We start from the raw sequence: 16,105 nt of genomic DNA on the forward strand, positions 1-16,105 counted from the left end.
ATCAGGAGGTAGAGTTAGTGTTTATAATTGCTAAAATATATTTTAAAAAATCACAAAGAGAAACTTCATATTAGCTTATTATTTTTTTTTACACTCACAACCTGCTTTTCTGGCCAGAAGAAGAGAAAGAACAGATGTAGAGGCAATGACCTTGGAGGGCATTTCCAAAAGCATTCCCCAGTCATTGCCTTTTAAAGCCCAAATCATCTAATTTACAGTACATTTTGTTTCTGTGTCCCTCTGGTCAAGCATCAGTTGATTATATCTATGTCATTATAGCATTGCTATACCAAGATCTTGAAAGGTCCCGATGACCTTACACATACCTCATCAGAGCTGCTGGTGCAGCAGCCACCCCAACTCTCAAATGCCTTCTCACATCCTCCATATCACTCAGTGTCAAACGTTGTGATCTCTCTCTAAATTCATCCGCACTGAGAAATCAATACATCACAAAACTTTCTTGCCTTTCATCCAACAGATGCCTGCCTTTGTTTCAAAGACAGATCATCAGTACTTCCCTTACAGCTGAAGTGAGCTCTCAGCCACATTGGCCTCTCAAGCTGCACAGTTTGCACCACAGCAATGACCAGCTGACATGGTCAGCAGCGTGCAGCTCAAAACCACAGCCTTCTCAAGTCAGTGATTTGGGAACCACAGAGGCAGATGCATCTTTCATACTTTGACTCAACTTCTCCCATATTGCTGGCAAAACTGACCCTGGTGTTTTTACTAGTTAACTCTATGATATGATCTATAAAATAGCAGCCCTGAGGAGAAGGACTTGGGAGTGCTGGTGGACGAGAAGCTCAACGTGAGCCGGCAATGCATGCTTGCAGCCCAGAAAGCCAACCGCATCCTGGGCTGCATCAAAAGAAGCGTGGCCAGCAGGTTGAGGGAGGTGATTCTGCCCCTCTACTCTGCTCTCTTGAGACCCCACTTGGAGCCCTCAGCATAAGAAGGACATGGACCTGTTGGAGCAAGTCCAGAGGAGGGCCATGAAGATGGTGAGAGGGCTGGAGCACCTCTTCTATGAGGACAGGTTGAGAGAGTTGGGGTTGTTCAGCCTGGAGAAGAGAAGGCTCTGAGGAGACCTTATAGTGGCCTTCCAGTTCCTGAAGGGGGCCTACCCAGATGATAGGGAGAAACTCTTCAGTAGGACCTGTTGCAATAGGATGAAGGCAATGGTTTTAAAATAGAGGGAGGTAGATTCAGATTGGATATAAGGAAGAAATTTTTTACAATGAGGGTTGTGAAACACTGGCACAGGTTGCCCAGAGAGGTGGTGGATGCCCCATCCCTGAAACCATTCAAGGCCAGGTTGGATGAGGCTCTGAGCAAACTGATCTGGTTGGAGATGTCCCTGCTCCTTGCGGGGGGGTTGGACTAGATGGTCTTTAAAGGTCCCTTCCAACTCAAACTATTCTATGATTGTATGAGTCTAAATTTCCTTGTTCAAGGCTTCTGCCATGAGTTTTGCTGCCTCCCCCGAAGAATGAATCAGGGACAGAAATCACACATAAGCCCTCTTATTAAATAGATATGTCAAAACTCTCCCTGTTTAGGACCATCTCGTGAGGATGTTCTCTACTGGAACCATAGTTTTTAAAATGTTTCTGTCCTACATTTTCTCTTTCCATTTTTGAGTTAATTTTGGTGGAACAAATATTCTCAGAGTAATATGGATGTGCAGGCAGGTTTTGAGCTCAAAAATCATGGCTTGTCTAGTCCTGTGGAAACATGCTAGATAGTTTCTACCAAAGGTATGAAATTTGTTGACTCAAGCACACAAAAGAAAAAAAGAATCAAACTGAGAGTCATTTGAACTCAAGCGGATATCAGATGGAGTTTAAACCTTAGCAAACCTTTCCTGAGAGAGGGCATTTGCTGAAGTCTCCTGCTCTTGAGTAGTCCTTTTTAGTGGAAGGACAGGATAGTTAATTTATTGAAAGTGAGGCTATGAAGAGGAGTCAGTTATTCTGTCTTTAACAAAACAACAGATGAAAGAGAAGACTGCAAAATTAAAGATGTGTGTGCAGAAACACAGCTTGGGTAGATACTTTCAAGAAATGGCAGTCGTAGATGGGAATTCCCAGCTAATAGGTTATCCTAGATCCTCCGGTTCCTGATGATCAGACTGGTTTGAGCTGTGCCCGTTTTTTTTTCCTGTATTGCTCTATTAGCAGACATGACAAGCTGAAGCTGCTGTATCTCCTTGTTACACTAATGCCATGCAGCATCTCCCTCCTAAGTAACGACGAGAGACTCCACCTATCCAGTATGCACCTGAGTGATGACTGTCATGTTGAAATATGAGATTTCATAATATCCAAAATATTCATGAGTCCCAGGCTGTGATAAGGACGTCATGAAGAGTTACTTCTCAATGTGCCAGCCAGACCAGTGCAGTTCTCCCATCTTTGCTCTCCCATCTGGAGATGGTTTCTCACATGCCCTAAATGGCTATTGTATGTGGCAAAGGAAGGAAAAGCCCATAATTTTCCCCTTCCAAAGCCTGCCCAGCAGCAAGCCACAGTCATACACCCCACTGTAATTTGGGGTACTTCTGCAATGCCTCTCTGCAGCCTTCACAGATGGGGAAAGGGTGAGCAACAGCTGCCTAAGTCAGCGCTGAGAATCTCCACTTCATGGGAGGGTCCTCATTCAGCGACTAAATTGTATGAAAAATATGAATAAAAACAGGATAAATACACTTCTAAGTATTTTTAGTATCACTGAGGCTTGGAAAAGTGGAGAACATTCGTCATTGAAATGTGTCCTCATGATTAATAAAAATACCGTGGATGAGAAATGCCCTTTTACACTTTGTAAACTACACTGAGCTGCTTTTTGTGCTCCATGTAACTTTTGTTCGGTGAGTATTTTATTCCTCTTCTAGATGGCGCCAGTGTCTCATTACTGACACGACACCTTTCTCTTCATGGATCTTATTTTCACGATTTTGTTTTAATGACTGCTTGTGTAAACCACTGAAACAGGTATTTGTCAAGACCCAGCTTTGCATCCCTTTCTGATAACTTTTGCCAACTGCTATTATTTTGCACGCAGTCTTGACTTTATGGTACGGGATGTTCCTTTTTTCATATTTCTTTTAAAACTATTTCATACTTTATTATTGTTATATGGAACATGCTAGTTTATATGAAATATGGAATATGAAAGAAAATTAATGATATTACTCTAATTTTTCTGTGCTCCTGGACCACTTGGGAGAGCAGCCTGTAGTAACAAACACTTTCTAAGAGCAGAACGGAGTCTGTGTGTACCAAGTCATCCCAGTTCACATGTAAGGAAGAAATCAGAGATGCTGCTTGGTTCACCTACTAAAAAAAAAGACTTTCAGGGATCCTGCTTGGTTCACCTCCTAAAAAAAAGATTTTGTGGTGCCCTTTCACATGTAGCTGGTGCAGTCCAGTTTGTCTTCTGTATGCCAGTGTAGTTTTCAAACTCTTTACTGCCTAATGTCAGATGGTTCTTCCTGCAGGACAGATGTCTTTGGTTATGAAGAAATTAGTTTTCCCATGTTCCAGCTGTTTCAAGAGGAGCTTTTACTTTCAGATGCATCATGCAAAGACCCAAGAAAAGCAGCTGTTAGCTGAAAAGAGCTATTGTTAAATACATATTTTTTTTTTATGATAAGGGTTATATTGCTTTGTAAAGTATGGGTGAACTTTTCTATTGGTCTACCCTCCCTGGCTAAAAGGTTTTTGATTCTATTGCTCTGCTAATCAAAATCTCTATCTGTCCCAAGGTCTTCTACAGTATGTGTCATTCAAAAACCCAAGTGGCCTCATTAGAACTGGGATTTTCTGGCCTCTCAAGTGGGAGTGCTGAAAGAAGGAGGAAGACTTTGCAGCATACCTGAAGGTTAATCACAGTTTGTATGATTTTGATTTCCTTCAGGATCTCATTCCCCACTGGCAACCTTGAAGTGAAAACATCTCTCTGTGACTCACTGTTTTAATGCTGGGATTTGTTTCAGCAGCAAGCAGCTGCCTGGGAGGATGTGGCATTGCTGCAGCGGGTGTCTGTGCCCTGGACCCGATGCTTTTCTGCCCAGCTTCTAGCATGGGTGTGGCTTTGCACCTTCAATATCTTGATGCCACACCCTTGGTGACACGGAGAACCTGCTATTTGCAGCCCTACAGCCTGGCTTTTACTCACAGCTCTGCACCCTCTCACTGAAGCTGCTGTGGCAGCATTTTCCAGAGCTTCTAAAGCAGTAGTTTTCCCTTGTTGGCCTCAATGTCTTGTCTTTTTTCATGCTCTTTTCATGGCTTTGCACCTGCAAATCCAGATATTGTTATAATGGATTTTCGCAGGAAACAACTGTCATTGGCATGAGACTGACACCTTATTTCCCCTCTTTCTTACCTCTCATTTTGTAGATTTTTAGTTTACATTAGAGAAAACCAAAATGTATTTTGTAATAAAGTAGAGAGAAGTCATTTAAAAGCTCAATAAATACTGTTCAATAATATGTATGCATAGAAACTTAACAACCAGTAAATGTGCAATGCTCGCACCTAATGGGCATATTCCTGCCAGCACTAAGAGCATCATGAATGGGAACAAGTAATAAGGTGGGCAAGTGGGTCCCAACAACGTCTATGTAGCTGTAGGAAAGTAATACAATCATCATCATCGCTGCCACCTGCCGTACTGGAAGGAGACCAAGAGGAGGATGCTCATCTGGATCCCCATCACTGCTCTCTTCCTGGCTGGTCACTTGGAGAGTTTTTCCTTCCCCCCTCTCTCTCCTGTGGGTTTGGTTGGGGTTTTTTTTTTTTTTTTGTTTTCTTTTCCTAAAGTAACTTTCAACTTTAGAGTGATTGTAAGTAGTCAGCTACAGAGCCTGCAAACAAAACTGCACGTACACCTCTGAAGATCCTTTGTGCAACATAAGGAAAATACAGTCTTCTGCCATTCTGTAGTGAGACTGTGGTATCCCTAAATATAGCCCATATGCTTGAACTGTGTAACATAACAAGACTCCTTGGTCTCTCTTTTGGCATATATCAGAGATAGATGAGAATACACGTGTGTTTAAAAGGAAGTTTTGAGTTCAGACTGAAAATAGTTTACTGAAGCAAGTTCAGTGAACAAAAGGTACTGGTTTAATCCAGATGTCTGCAAAGTGTCAGCTGAACCACTCTGCAGGTAGCAACTTGCTTTCTTACTTTAACAGGAACTGGCAGGGACTTAGGCAAACTCCGTACATATAAATGGAGATCAAAGAATGCTCACACCCACAGCTCACATAGAACTGAGCAGATTACTGGAAAGGTTAAAAAACCCTTAATCAAATAGCAAATGGCAAAATTATACGACAAATAGGCATTGAAAGAACTCATTAAGAGGTAGTGCAAGAACCAACATGCCTGAAATTCTGCTCTCCCTATTCACACAAGACCAATTCTCTTTGCAAGTGTCATTGACACCTCTTGAAGAAGTGAATCCAAGTCAGGTTTTTAGGTATTTTTAGTATTTTTATAACATTTTTCCAAACACACAAAGTAGAAGTCTGACCTTTTCAAAGGCAAACTGAAGCTTCACTAGGAACAGGTCTGTCTAATAGAGGCTTTGTCATCCTGTGGCTCACGTTGCGTGAAAAGCTATTAAAGCCAGCTACAAGAAGGGAGAGGAGGTTTGTGGCTAACAAATTATCCAGTTTTATGTGAAGCGTTGAAGCTTGTGGGTACTGTGGCTGCATGTGCAGGCCTTCTGCCTGTATTTACCCTGGTACGATGGTGCCAGCAGTACCCTGAGACCAAACCCTGTGCCATCCCTGATGTCCCAGTGTTGCCACACACCAGGGTGGCTGAGCTCCCCGCTGCTGCTGGCAAGGGCAAGCTTTCCCAAGCAGGACGCAGCTGGCACATCTGGCCTTGCTTAGACCCTGCACCACCTTACCAGGGCATCTCCTGCCTCACTGCTGCTTCAGTGCCCAGAGACCCACATTTACCTCACAATAAGTATCTGCCTGAAGAGATTTTGTGCTTAACTAGCTGCTGTTCACAGCCACAGCCTGTCCTGGCTTGAACGTGTGTCATCTCCCTCCCTGCATCTTGGCAGTGGCAGCCCCAATGGACAGGCCTTTGGGGCACAGACTATTGTGGCACAAGGTCAGATTTAGAGGACACATGGAGACATGGATGAGTGTCCGTCTTCTCCTGCATGTCCCACCTGGGCACATGAGGAAGTGTGCATCCCTCTCTGGGGGGAAACTAGGACAGGGAGACTCATTGTGCCATGGGCCATAGGCACAGTGAGGTCTCTGAGGCCACAGCTGTCAAAGCTTCTCTTGGTATTTCCTGTCTTCTGATGAATTGCCCTAGGCTGGCTCCCCTTGTGCACTTGGTGTCTGAGGATGCTAGACTGCGCACAAAGTCTTGTGTGGCTTCTACAGGGCTTTCTCAGGAGACTGCCTGTGAGACCCCTGGCTTTGCCTACAGTGTCTGTGAGTAAGGAGAGCAGAGGTGTTAAGCCTGGCAGCAGAAGTGGAAATAAAATGCGTGTTGCTTGACTACGTGTGCCTTGCATCCTGACTCGTTGCATTAGAACTCCCAAATCCCACCCTGCTCCTTCCTCACACCCAAGTACAGATCCCCAAGGACAGTCATTTCCCCTCTCCCATAGCCTAGGCGAGGGGTCTGTAGTGGCTGTGGGTGTTCCCGAGTTGTGCTGCTTTTGTCTGAGGCTTGTAAGCTCCTTCTGTGGAAGAAGATGTTCAGGGCTTTACTCCATGCCAGAAGAAGTCCTCAGTGTGCTGATGATTTGTCTGTGAAGTCTGCATTATCTCATGGATAGATGGTCTTGTTCTCTCTTCTTCTGTGACAGGAGGAAGCCACCTTAGGAAAAACAATGATCTCACATGCTGAGGCACAATATGAGTTAATGTGGATGGAGCAAGACCTTCCTAGCACTACCAAAATAAGTTAGGGATTAGAATTTTACTCAGAAGTTGTACCTACTCTTTGGCAATGGTAGATGCTGGACAAGAGGCACACTTGACTTTTAGATATAGTATGGATGGCTTTGACTAAATTTACTTTCAGACATTGACATTATAAAGTTCTTCAGAAACTGCATGATGGTAACAATCCACTCTAAAATCAAGAAAGAAGAAATCTACAATGACAAGGGGAAGAATAAAGAAGGTTTGTAGCCTTCAAGTCAATATCTGTTCTGAAACAAAAGCAAAACATATAACAGCTGCTAGGATGTAACACACTTATTGACCAGGTCAGGAAAATGAGAGTTCTCAGGACTACCTGAGTAATCCAAAATAATTTTAGTCGGTCCATTCAATTCACTAGCATTAACTGCAGATGTGAGTTGTTTTGTTTTTCATTTCTGGTTCCTGTAGAGGGTGTTAAAGTACTTCTTAATACAGTCTCTGCCTATGCTTGTTTTGCTGGTTCATAAAACTGCAGATACACCAAAATACATCTCCTGAAATCATAACCCTGCTTCCAGTTCTTTGCTCAAATCAACATGGAGACTTGTTTTTCAGAATTTTTTCCTCTGTCTACAGGGAGATATTATGAAACTGGCAACCTAAAGTGTAAGGAGCACTGTATTAAGAAGTGTCCATGTTTTTGGTCCTTTAAAATTGAACTGCCACAGTCTAATTTCTTTGGAGCACTCCAGCTCTGCTGGGCTATTCAGTTCAGGGGGCTGCTGCATTCCTGGACTCCTTTCTGACACCAGTAGAAAGTACTGGCTTGAAGACTCTGTCCCTTTTGACAGACAGAGACCTGTCACTTCTCAGATCATCCTTGACATATAATCTGTCACGCACAATAAAACCAACAAAGCCCATCACTCTTCATTAGCACCTGGCAAGGAGAGAGAGCAAACAAGTAATGGACCTTTGTAATGTTGTCCTCAAATCTTGCTGCAATGGCTTGGGCGCTGATGTGCTGGATGCAGTAAAACAATTACTTGCGATAGAATGGTATTGGAGGGACTATTTAAGGTGCCATATAATTTACCTGTAGTTAATATTGAGAAAAACTTACATTTTGAAAGAAAATACTGCATTTAAGAATCAGTGTTTCTGTGCCCTTTTGTATTTTACAGTCTTTATCACCCTGGTCTCTTCAGGCAGGCAGTGCTGTTACCAATATGCCAGTGTGGGAAGGAAGCACTCTAAGTGAAAATACTTCTAGATACTTCCCTAAACAGATGTATTTTAGCTCTTTCTCGATATTTTCCAGACTTGTTTTCTATACCTTTATGAAGATAATATCTTAGTAGAAGTTCCTTCCACCAGTAGACTGGAAAAGCAAGCTCAAAGTGTGTCAAACATTACTTTATTCTGGATATGATCATACGGAGACAACAGTGCAAACTTCCTTCAAAATCAATAACCTTACCTTTTATTCACTTTCATGATTTTCTCACTGGCAAGGCCATGATGTTCATGTGTACCAGAAATGAATGCATATTGATTCACTTCAAAGAACCTCTGTTACTGCATAGGTAAGTAATTTTGCCTTAAAAAGAGAACATTTCCTATTTGGCCATGCATACACTAGACGTGTAGAGTTTTAGCTTTCTGATTGCTTAAATCAAAGTCATTTAAGCTGTTTCCTGAAGGCTTTTTGTTGCTTTCGCTAATAAGTTGCTAAGGACAACCAGCCTTCAGACAAAAAACATCCAGGTGGGTTTTAGTAGATAAAGATTTGGTTTCCTGTAGATAGCCCAGCTCCTCACAGTCAGATGCACTCTAAAATAGCTCAGGCTGGTTCTTCAGCTTCTTTTGGGAGTTTTACAATAATTTAGATAGCCATTTGCACCTTGTAAACTTGGGTTTGTGCACATACCCTGATTAGTGAAATACCACTCCATCACCTGACAGATGTGCAGTCACAGAGTCAAGATGCAGAAGTGTCAGTTTGAGCCTTGCTCTGGAGTGAAAATGAAGGTTACATAAATAAAATACCTAGTCTTTCAGACTGGAGAGCTCAGTTGTAAAACTAGCCTTTACTTTCTGTTCTGGTTTTGTTTGGTGAGGGGGGGCTACAGTGGCAGCTTCTGTAGGAAACTGCTAAAAGTTTCTCCGCTTTGTTCAGTGGACTCGGACGGGCCTAGGGCGGACCTGCTGCTGGCCAGGGATAAGCCAACTGGTAGTAGAACATTCCATGATAATTCCACTGCGATAACATATTTAAGAAGAAAAAAAAGGGAGTGAAGAAGTGAAGAAGCTGAAGCGGGGGCAGAGAGGGGGAGGAGCGAGCCTTGTGGGCCTTGCATCCCTCACCCTCTGGCCTCCTGCGGGGCGGCCGCCTGGGCCTGACTCGGCCTGGCCCGGTTGCAAGAAGTGAAGAGGAGATGAGATGTGAATGAGATGTGAAAAGATCCTAAGAGGCATCTGCCAGCCTGTTGTGAAGAATTTTTCTTGTGAGAGGAACAGCTGCAGACGCCAAGGTCAGTGAAGAAGGAGGGGGAGGAGTAATGTGGCTCCTGGCCAAGATTCCCCTGCAGCCTGTGGTGATGACCATGGTGAAGCAGGCTGTCCCCCTGCAGCCCATGGAGGCCCACGGAGGAGCAGAGATCCACTCGTGGAGGACCCCACGTCGGGGCAGGAGGATGCCTGGAAGAGGCTGTGGCCCATGGAGGGCCCGCTGGGGCAGCTGTTCTGGAGGGACTGCACCCCGTGGAAGAAATGCCCCACACCAGAGCAGTTTCACGAAGGACTGTGGCGCGTGGATGGGACCCCACGATGGAGCAGGGGAGGAATGTGAGGAGTTCTTCCCCCGACAACGAAGCAGTGACGTAAAACAATGTGTGATGAACTGACCACAACCCCCATTCCCTCTGCCCCCTCTATGCCGCTTGTGGGGGGAGGCAGTAGAGATAATGTTAAGCCCGGGAAGAGGGAGGGGTAGAGGGAGGTTATCTTGTTCTCTGTCTCATTCTCCTGCTGTTTTTAGTAATGAATTAATAGTTTTCCTCAAGTCAAATCTCTTTTGCCCGTAATGGTAACTTTAAAGATTTCTCTCTGTCCTTATCTCAAACCTCGAGCCTTTTTTTCTTATATCGTCTCCCCCTATTCTCTCAGAGGGTGGGGAGAGTGAGAGAGAGACTGCATAGTCTGGTCCCAATTGGGGCTAAACTACGACACTTTCTTTTGTGCAGTTTTTGCTAGTATCCCAGTTTGCTTCTGGGATACTTTGCTCATCCCACCTCCATAGGTTACCTTGGCTCAGGCAAATCATTCTTTAACAGGACTCCAAGCACTGCTCAGTGCCAACAGACAAGTGTTTGTGCATCACCAGAAACAAAGCGTAACCAGGCACTCCTTATATAAGCTGAAATATTGTCTATCGGCATTCTGATATTGCTATGTTCTCTGCTGCAATGGAATCAAACAACGTTGTAGCCCTCATGGCATTTTCCACACTTTCATTGCCCTGAGGGTAAAAGGGAATAGGGACTCACTGGCTAATTAATTCATCACCGTTGATTTGAAGCAACTCCTTCAGCAGAGTCTCTCTCTCCTGGACGTCTCCACAGAGTTTTTCTGTCTTTTGCCTTTAATGGGAAATGTTTCAACCCCTCTAGCTGCTGAATCAGTATGCCTGCCCTGCCAAAATGGCAGTGGTTTTGTGAAATCTCTTTGTAATCTCCTTGGGCAAGATATTTATACTAAAAATAGGAATACTCAGTTCCTTACAATTAGTGGTGATGCCTTTGCTTGCTAGGCAATTGTTAGTGTATTTTTCAATGTATTTTCCCCGCTTCAAGAGCCACCCTAAGTTGTTTTTTGTGGCCAAGGAGCCTTTCCCTCAATTCATTTCTGTCTGTTTTCTCATAATCTCATTTTTTATTTACTCAGAAATCTGCTGTTTACCAACCAGATTGTGGTCCCACTCTTGTCCTGAACTTTTGAATTACCGGAGAAGATGAGTCTGCTACAATAGGTTTGAATCATTCCTATTCTTCAGCTTATTTTCCAGATCTATTGCAATTCCCATGGCTACAGTTATATGAGTAATAAGTGTGCTGAACCATTCTCTCACATTGAGCTGAACGGCCCAGGTCCATATTGCAAAACTTTGACCCCTTCAATCTTTCTGACCCTCTATCTTTTCCAAACGGCCTATTGCAGTGACCATTGTAACTTCCAAATCATGCATGGAAATTAGGAGAGCACAGGTTGGTGCTCCCAGTACCAGATTGTTTTAACCATTTAACACTGTAGACCATCTGAGAACATTTCCAATGTGTGAGAACATCTCTAGGCATGCATTATTTCACTCTTATAATTGTAGCCTGTTCTTAAAATAGCTGTTTCATAGATTCTTGCTCTTCCCAGGGATTTCTATTTGTCAGATTTCCCAGTGGGGATTTTCCCAGTAAACAACATCTAAGGTTTAAATTTTTTTCTACTGTAAATACTACTGGTTTTTACTGCTCATCTCTAATCTTAAAGACACAGAGCCATTGGTAATTGCTGTCAGAACCTCCTCATCCCTGTATTTAAGAAGAGCCCAGTGATGGCTTTCAAGGGGCACAGTACGCTGATGGCCCTGTTGCCAACCTTCCTCTGTCTCAGAAGCTGAGGATATTTCTTTTCTCACTGGATTCCCCTAGTGTATCCAGTCCTGTCCAGTTTCCATGCACTCCCCCTGCCAGCCAACACCAATGTCCAGTGCGTGGTGGTGGAGTCAACATGAGGGGACAATTTCCTTACCTCTCCAATGACTCTGTCTTTTCTTTTCTACCCACTGAGCATCACATTTTGTCAGGATCGCCTTTCTCCTGCTGCACAGTAGGCATCCTTTCCTGCTAGTCTCTGCCTAGCTGCAGAGACTTCTGTCTCTTATTGCTTCTGTCTACCTATTGGAGACCTCCTTTGATACCCTTCCCACAACTGAATGAATTGTGTTAACAAAAACAATCATTCCTTTATTACTTGATTTAGGAGTTCACCAACAACCATTTACATGCCTTGGGTCTTGTTGTCCTGGGGGCAACAATCAGATGCTCAAACCCAAGACAATCTTCAAAGGACTTGACTCTTCCTCCTTCTGAATTAGTCTGGGCACCAAAGGCCTCATACTCTCCCAGGCCTATCTTGAATGATAGTACCTAAGGTTTATCCAAGCCTAGCTTTACCAGCCTAGGCCCTGGAGAAGAAACAAGCATTTGAAATCTCAATATTCTGTCATAGCTGTGTTAGCAACAGTCCACCTCTTTCTATTGCTGCCCACATTTTATTAGTACTTTTCCAAACATAAGTGGGCATCATTGCTATGAATAAATAATAATTCCTACAAGAGAATTCCTCATCTCTGTCAATTCAGGTCTTAGTGTTGATCTGTGTGCTTTACTGTTCAGCCTGTGTTTAGCTATTGATTAGTGATGCCACTGGAAGAGATCTCTGCCTCCCTCCTGTGCCCTTCTAGTTACAGTCTGGCAAGCACTAAACATGTCTGGATTAATCATCTTGTGCTATTAAAATAAAAAAAATCCACCCTTTTCCCTTGATTCCTTTTGCCTCTTCCTGCAGTTCATTAAGACCCCTTGAAGCCTTTCAGAAATCTTCTCTCTTAAAATTTCCTCGTGGCTGTCTTCCTTTTTTTTTCCATGGAGTTTCAACCTCACTTAGGAAGGCGTTTCATTTCCAGCATGGCCCAGGTGTGGCCTGCTAGTACTTCTATAAAAACAGATTCTCCTGCATCAGACATATATCTTTCAGGTTAAAATTAATCCCCTGGTCTTTAAGTTAAGGAATTAAGTCCTTTATTAAGTCCATAAATAAACCCTTGAGGAGTAACTCAATACTGAAATATTTCTACCTTAAGGTCAAAACCACAAGAAGTTGACTTTTTTTTTCCAGCGGTGCCCTGATGCTGTTGTATTTTCCTTTCCGATCAGAAGGAAGTAGCTGCCTTTCCCCTCTTCCCTCCCCCAGGTCATATATCTCAGAATTAGGCTGCTTGCATAAGGTTAACCCTCTGGAGGCAGAGATACCTGCTGTAGGGAGGAAAAGATGTAGCAGTGGTCAGTTTGATCATCGCTCATATAAACAGCTGAACCAATAGCAGTGACTTGCTTACCAAATGAACCTCAAAATGCATCTGAATCAGCTTCTAGGAAATACTGGAGAGGTGTTGGTACTTGTGACCTGTGCTTGGTAGGAAGCTGAGTATCAGGATCTCTCTGGCTCTACTCCTGGCACCTTATGCAAGACCAGAAAGAGGCAGAGATGTAATTCCAATAATTGTGTGAGAAAATGGTATAACGGGAGGCATAAAAATTCCTTGGGAACAGACGAAACTTCTAGAGTAAAGGGAGCCATACACAACAGAACCTCGGTTGAACCATAAAGTTATCATGCTTTTGGCACTTAGCTTAAGAAGGTCACAGGTCAGTATTTAAATGGAAGTGCACGTGGTTTGAGATGTAGCATCCAGTAGAGGAAAACTCATGGAAACTCTGTGTTACTGAGTAAAAGGCAAGACTGAATATTGCAATATTCAAGTAGGAAAATGGGACAGAGAGACTAGAGTAGAAAATTTCAATGAGGATATTGGTGTAATAGGTATATCAGAAACCTGATGGGAGTCCTGATGATACAGGATGCAAAGTATTCTGTAAAGATGAGGAGACCTGTGCTGATGGAGGAGATCTGCTCTGTTACAGAAAACTTTACTCATGTTAACTAAGTGTTCACAAAGGAACATGGAATCTTTGTGGACTGAAATCCAGATTTATGAATGAAAAATACAGTATTAGCATGTAATATTATATGATCATATTATGAGTGTAATTATACTCCTATTACATTATTTTCTAGTATATTATTGTTACTACGTAATATTACATTATAAAATCACAGAACAGTTGTGGCTGGCAGGAACCTCTGGATGTTGTCTAGTCCAGTCTCCCTCCTTGAGACGGGGTCAGCTGGAGTAGGTTGCCCAGGACTTCATGAAAGAACAATATCAGCATATAGTGTCTGTTACCATGGCAGAGCCATTTTGTAGTTGTGACCATGATGTACTTGGATTTACAACATTTTCAGAATAAAAAGAAGCAAGAAAACCCAAAGAAACAAGAAAAAACCCCTTAAAGCTATTAAATTTTACAAACGGGAATTGTACAGAAGTATGGATGCTTATTAGAAGGTGTTTACAAAGGCATTGAATATGCCTTCGAGACCAGTGATGGGTACCACAGTGGAGAAATAAAGCAAATGTTTTCTGCCAGTCAAAAAAGATTTTAGAAAGCACAGAATGTAGGCAGCATAGATTGCAATGAATGCTATTAAAAACAAGACAACTTCCTTCGAGCAGCTGAAGTCCTGTCCAAATAGGGTGAATGGAAAGATCTGTAAGCTGTAATTAAGCACAAAAATGTAGCAAGGCAGGCCAAAAAAAAAAATCCCTCCTAAAAACCCCCCAAAATCTAAATAATCCAGGAAATTATTTACTAAAAACCAGTAATAAATCCTAAAACCACATCAGGAGCAGGAAACCTGTCAGCGGATTGTTAGGGTAGCTCAGTGATCGAAGTGTGAAAGACACAGGGGAAGAAAAAGCCAGAGACGAAAAAACCCAAATGTATTAATACTTTTTAGATCTGTCCACTGAGGAAGAGCCTGGATAGTCCTTCTTGCAGAGGATTTATCAGTGTACATGTCTCAATTTTAACTAAAAATGTCTTGGAACAAACAGACAGAATTGACATGAATGAGTCCCCATTACTTGATGGTCTTTATCCAAAGTGCACCAAAGAAGCTTCAGGTAGAAGTTGCTTAAGTTCTCACTGTAATGTGTAACTTTGCACTTACAGCTGTCTTAATACCAAAGGAATGGAAGATAGTTAATGTGAAAAATGGAACCACTCATTCAGAAACTTGGCCTGTGTACTAGACAAATTACTAGTAACGCTATTAAAGAACCATTGAGAATTAGTGGGTAGATGCATAAACCAGATGTAGTGAGAAAGAACATTTTGTAGTGAGAAAATAACTTTTTTTTTTTTTTGCAGTGAGGAAGAAATTTTACAATGGGAAATTGTGTCATGAAAATATATTGGAGTCCTCTGAAAGAAAAGTCATGAGAATAAAGGATATCTGGATTCAGCATACCTGGCGATGTTCAGAAGATATTAAAGAATCTAAATCTAAAGGGACTTATAAAACAATTGAACAGCTGTTGGATAGAAGGGAAGATCCTTGCATGAATAATCAGGAGTGAGAGGGTAGAGGTTGCTACCAGTGCGTTTCAGCGGTCTTGTCTGGGACTTTATTGTTCCACATAATTAAATCTAGAAAAGAAGGCAAAAAATGAGGAGATAAAATTTGAAGATGATATGCAGAATGCTTTGCAGAATAGCAAAGATGAGGGCTGCCTTTGAAGAACTGCAAAAGCACCATGTGAGTATGAATAACAGAGCAATTAGATGACACATGAAATTTAGTATAGACGGATGCAAAATGTTGTGCATCAGAAGCCTCCTTGTTCAGCAGTTTTACCTTTATGAGTAAGATGCGGGGACTCTGAGCTGACTGCTATCTCTCAAAAATGAGAGCTCACCATATGAAGACCTCAGCTTCAGGAGCTGAAGAAAAACCCATGTTGCTGTATCACAGTGTAATCTATAATGCACCAGTGTTTTTAACATTCTGTGCAGCACTGAGCTCCTCTGTCACTGGATATTAAATCCGATAAGGTTTAGGGTTAAAAATGACCAATGTGTGCAACCCAGCTTCTGTACATGGAATCAATGTGTAGGTTGGGACTCTTCAGCCTGGCAAAGAGATTACAACAGGATGTGGCAACAGTTCACAAAATCATGCTGTGTGAGGGATTTCCATGATGGTCCGTGTAGGGCCACTGTGTGAAATTACAAGCTGCACACAGCTGTGAGAACGCGACTTTGGAGAGAGGAGCTAGGAGGGTTGTTATCTCGGAGAGGGGAACTAGGAAGGTTGTTATTGAGCAGTATGTTGTCGCTATCCGGGAGCCGCTGTTAGGCAGCAGGGTTCGTAATTGGCAGGCCTTGCTGCATGCGCTGGCCATGCGTGCATCAACACCTGGTCAGTACTCTTCCACTGAATCTG

This window comes from Chlamydotis macqueenii, chromosome 1 (genome assembly GCF_036417535.1).
Source record: "Chlamydotis macqueenii isolate bChlMac1 chromosome 1, bChlMac1.mat, whole genome shotgun sequence".
Lineage (NCBI taxonomy): Eukaryota > Metazoa > Chordata > Aves > Otidiformes > Otididae > Chlamydotis > Chlamydotis macqueenii.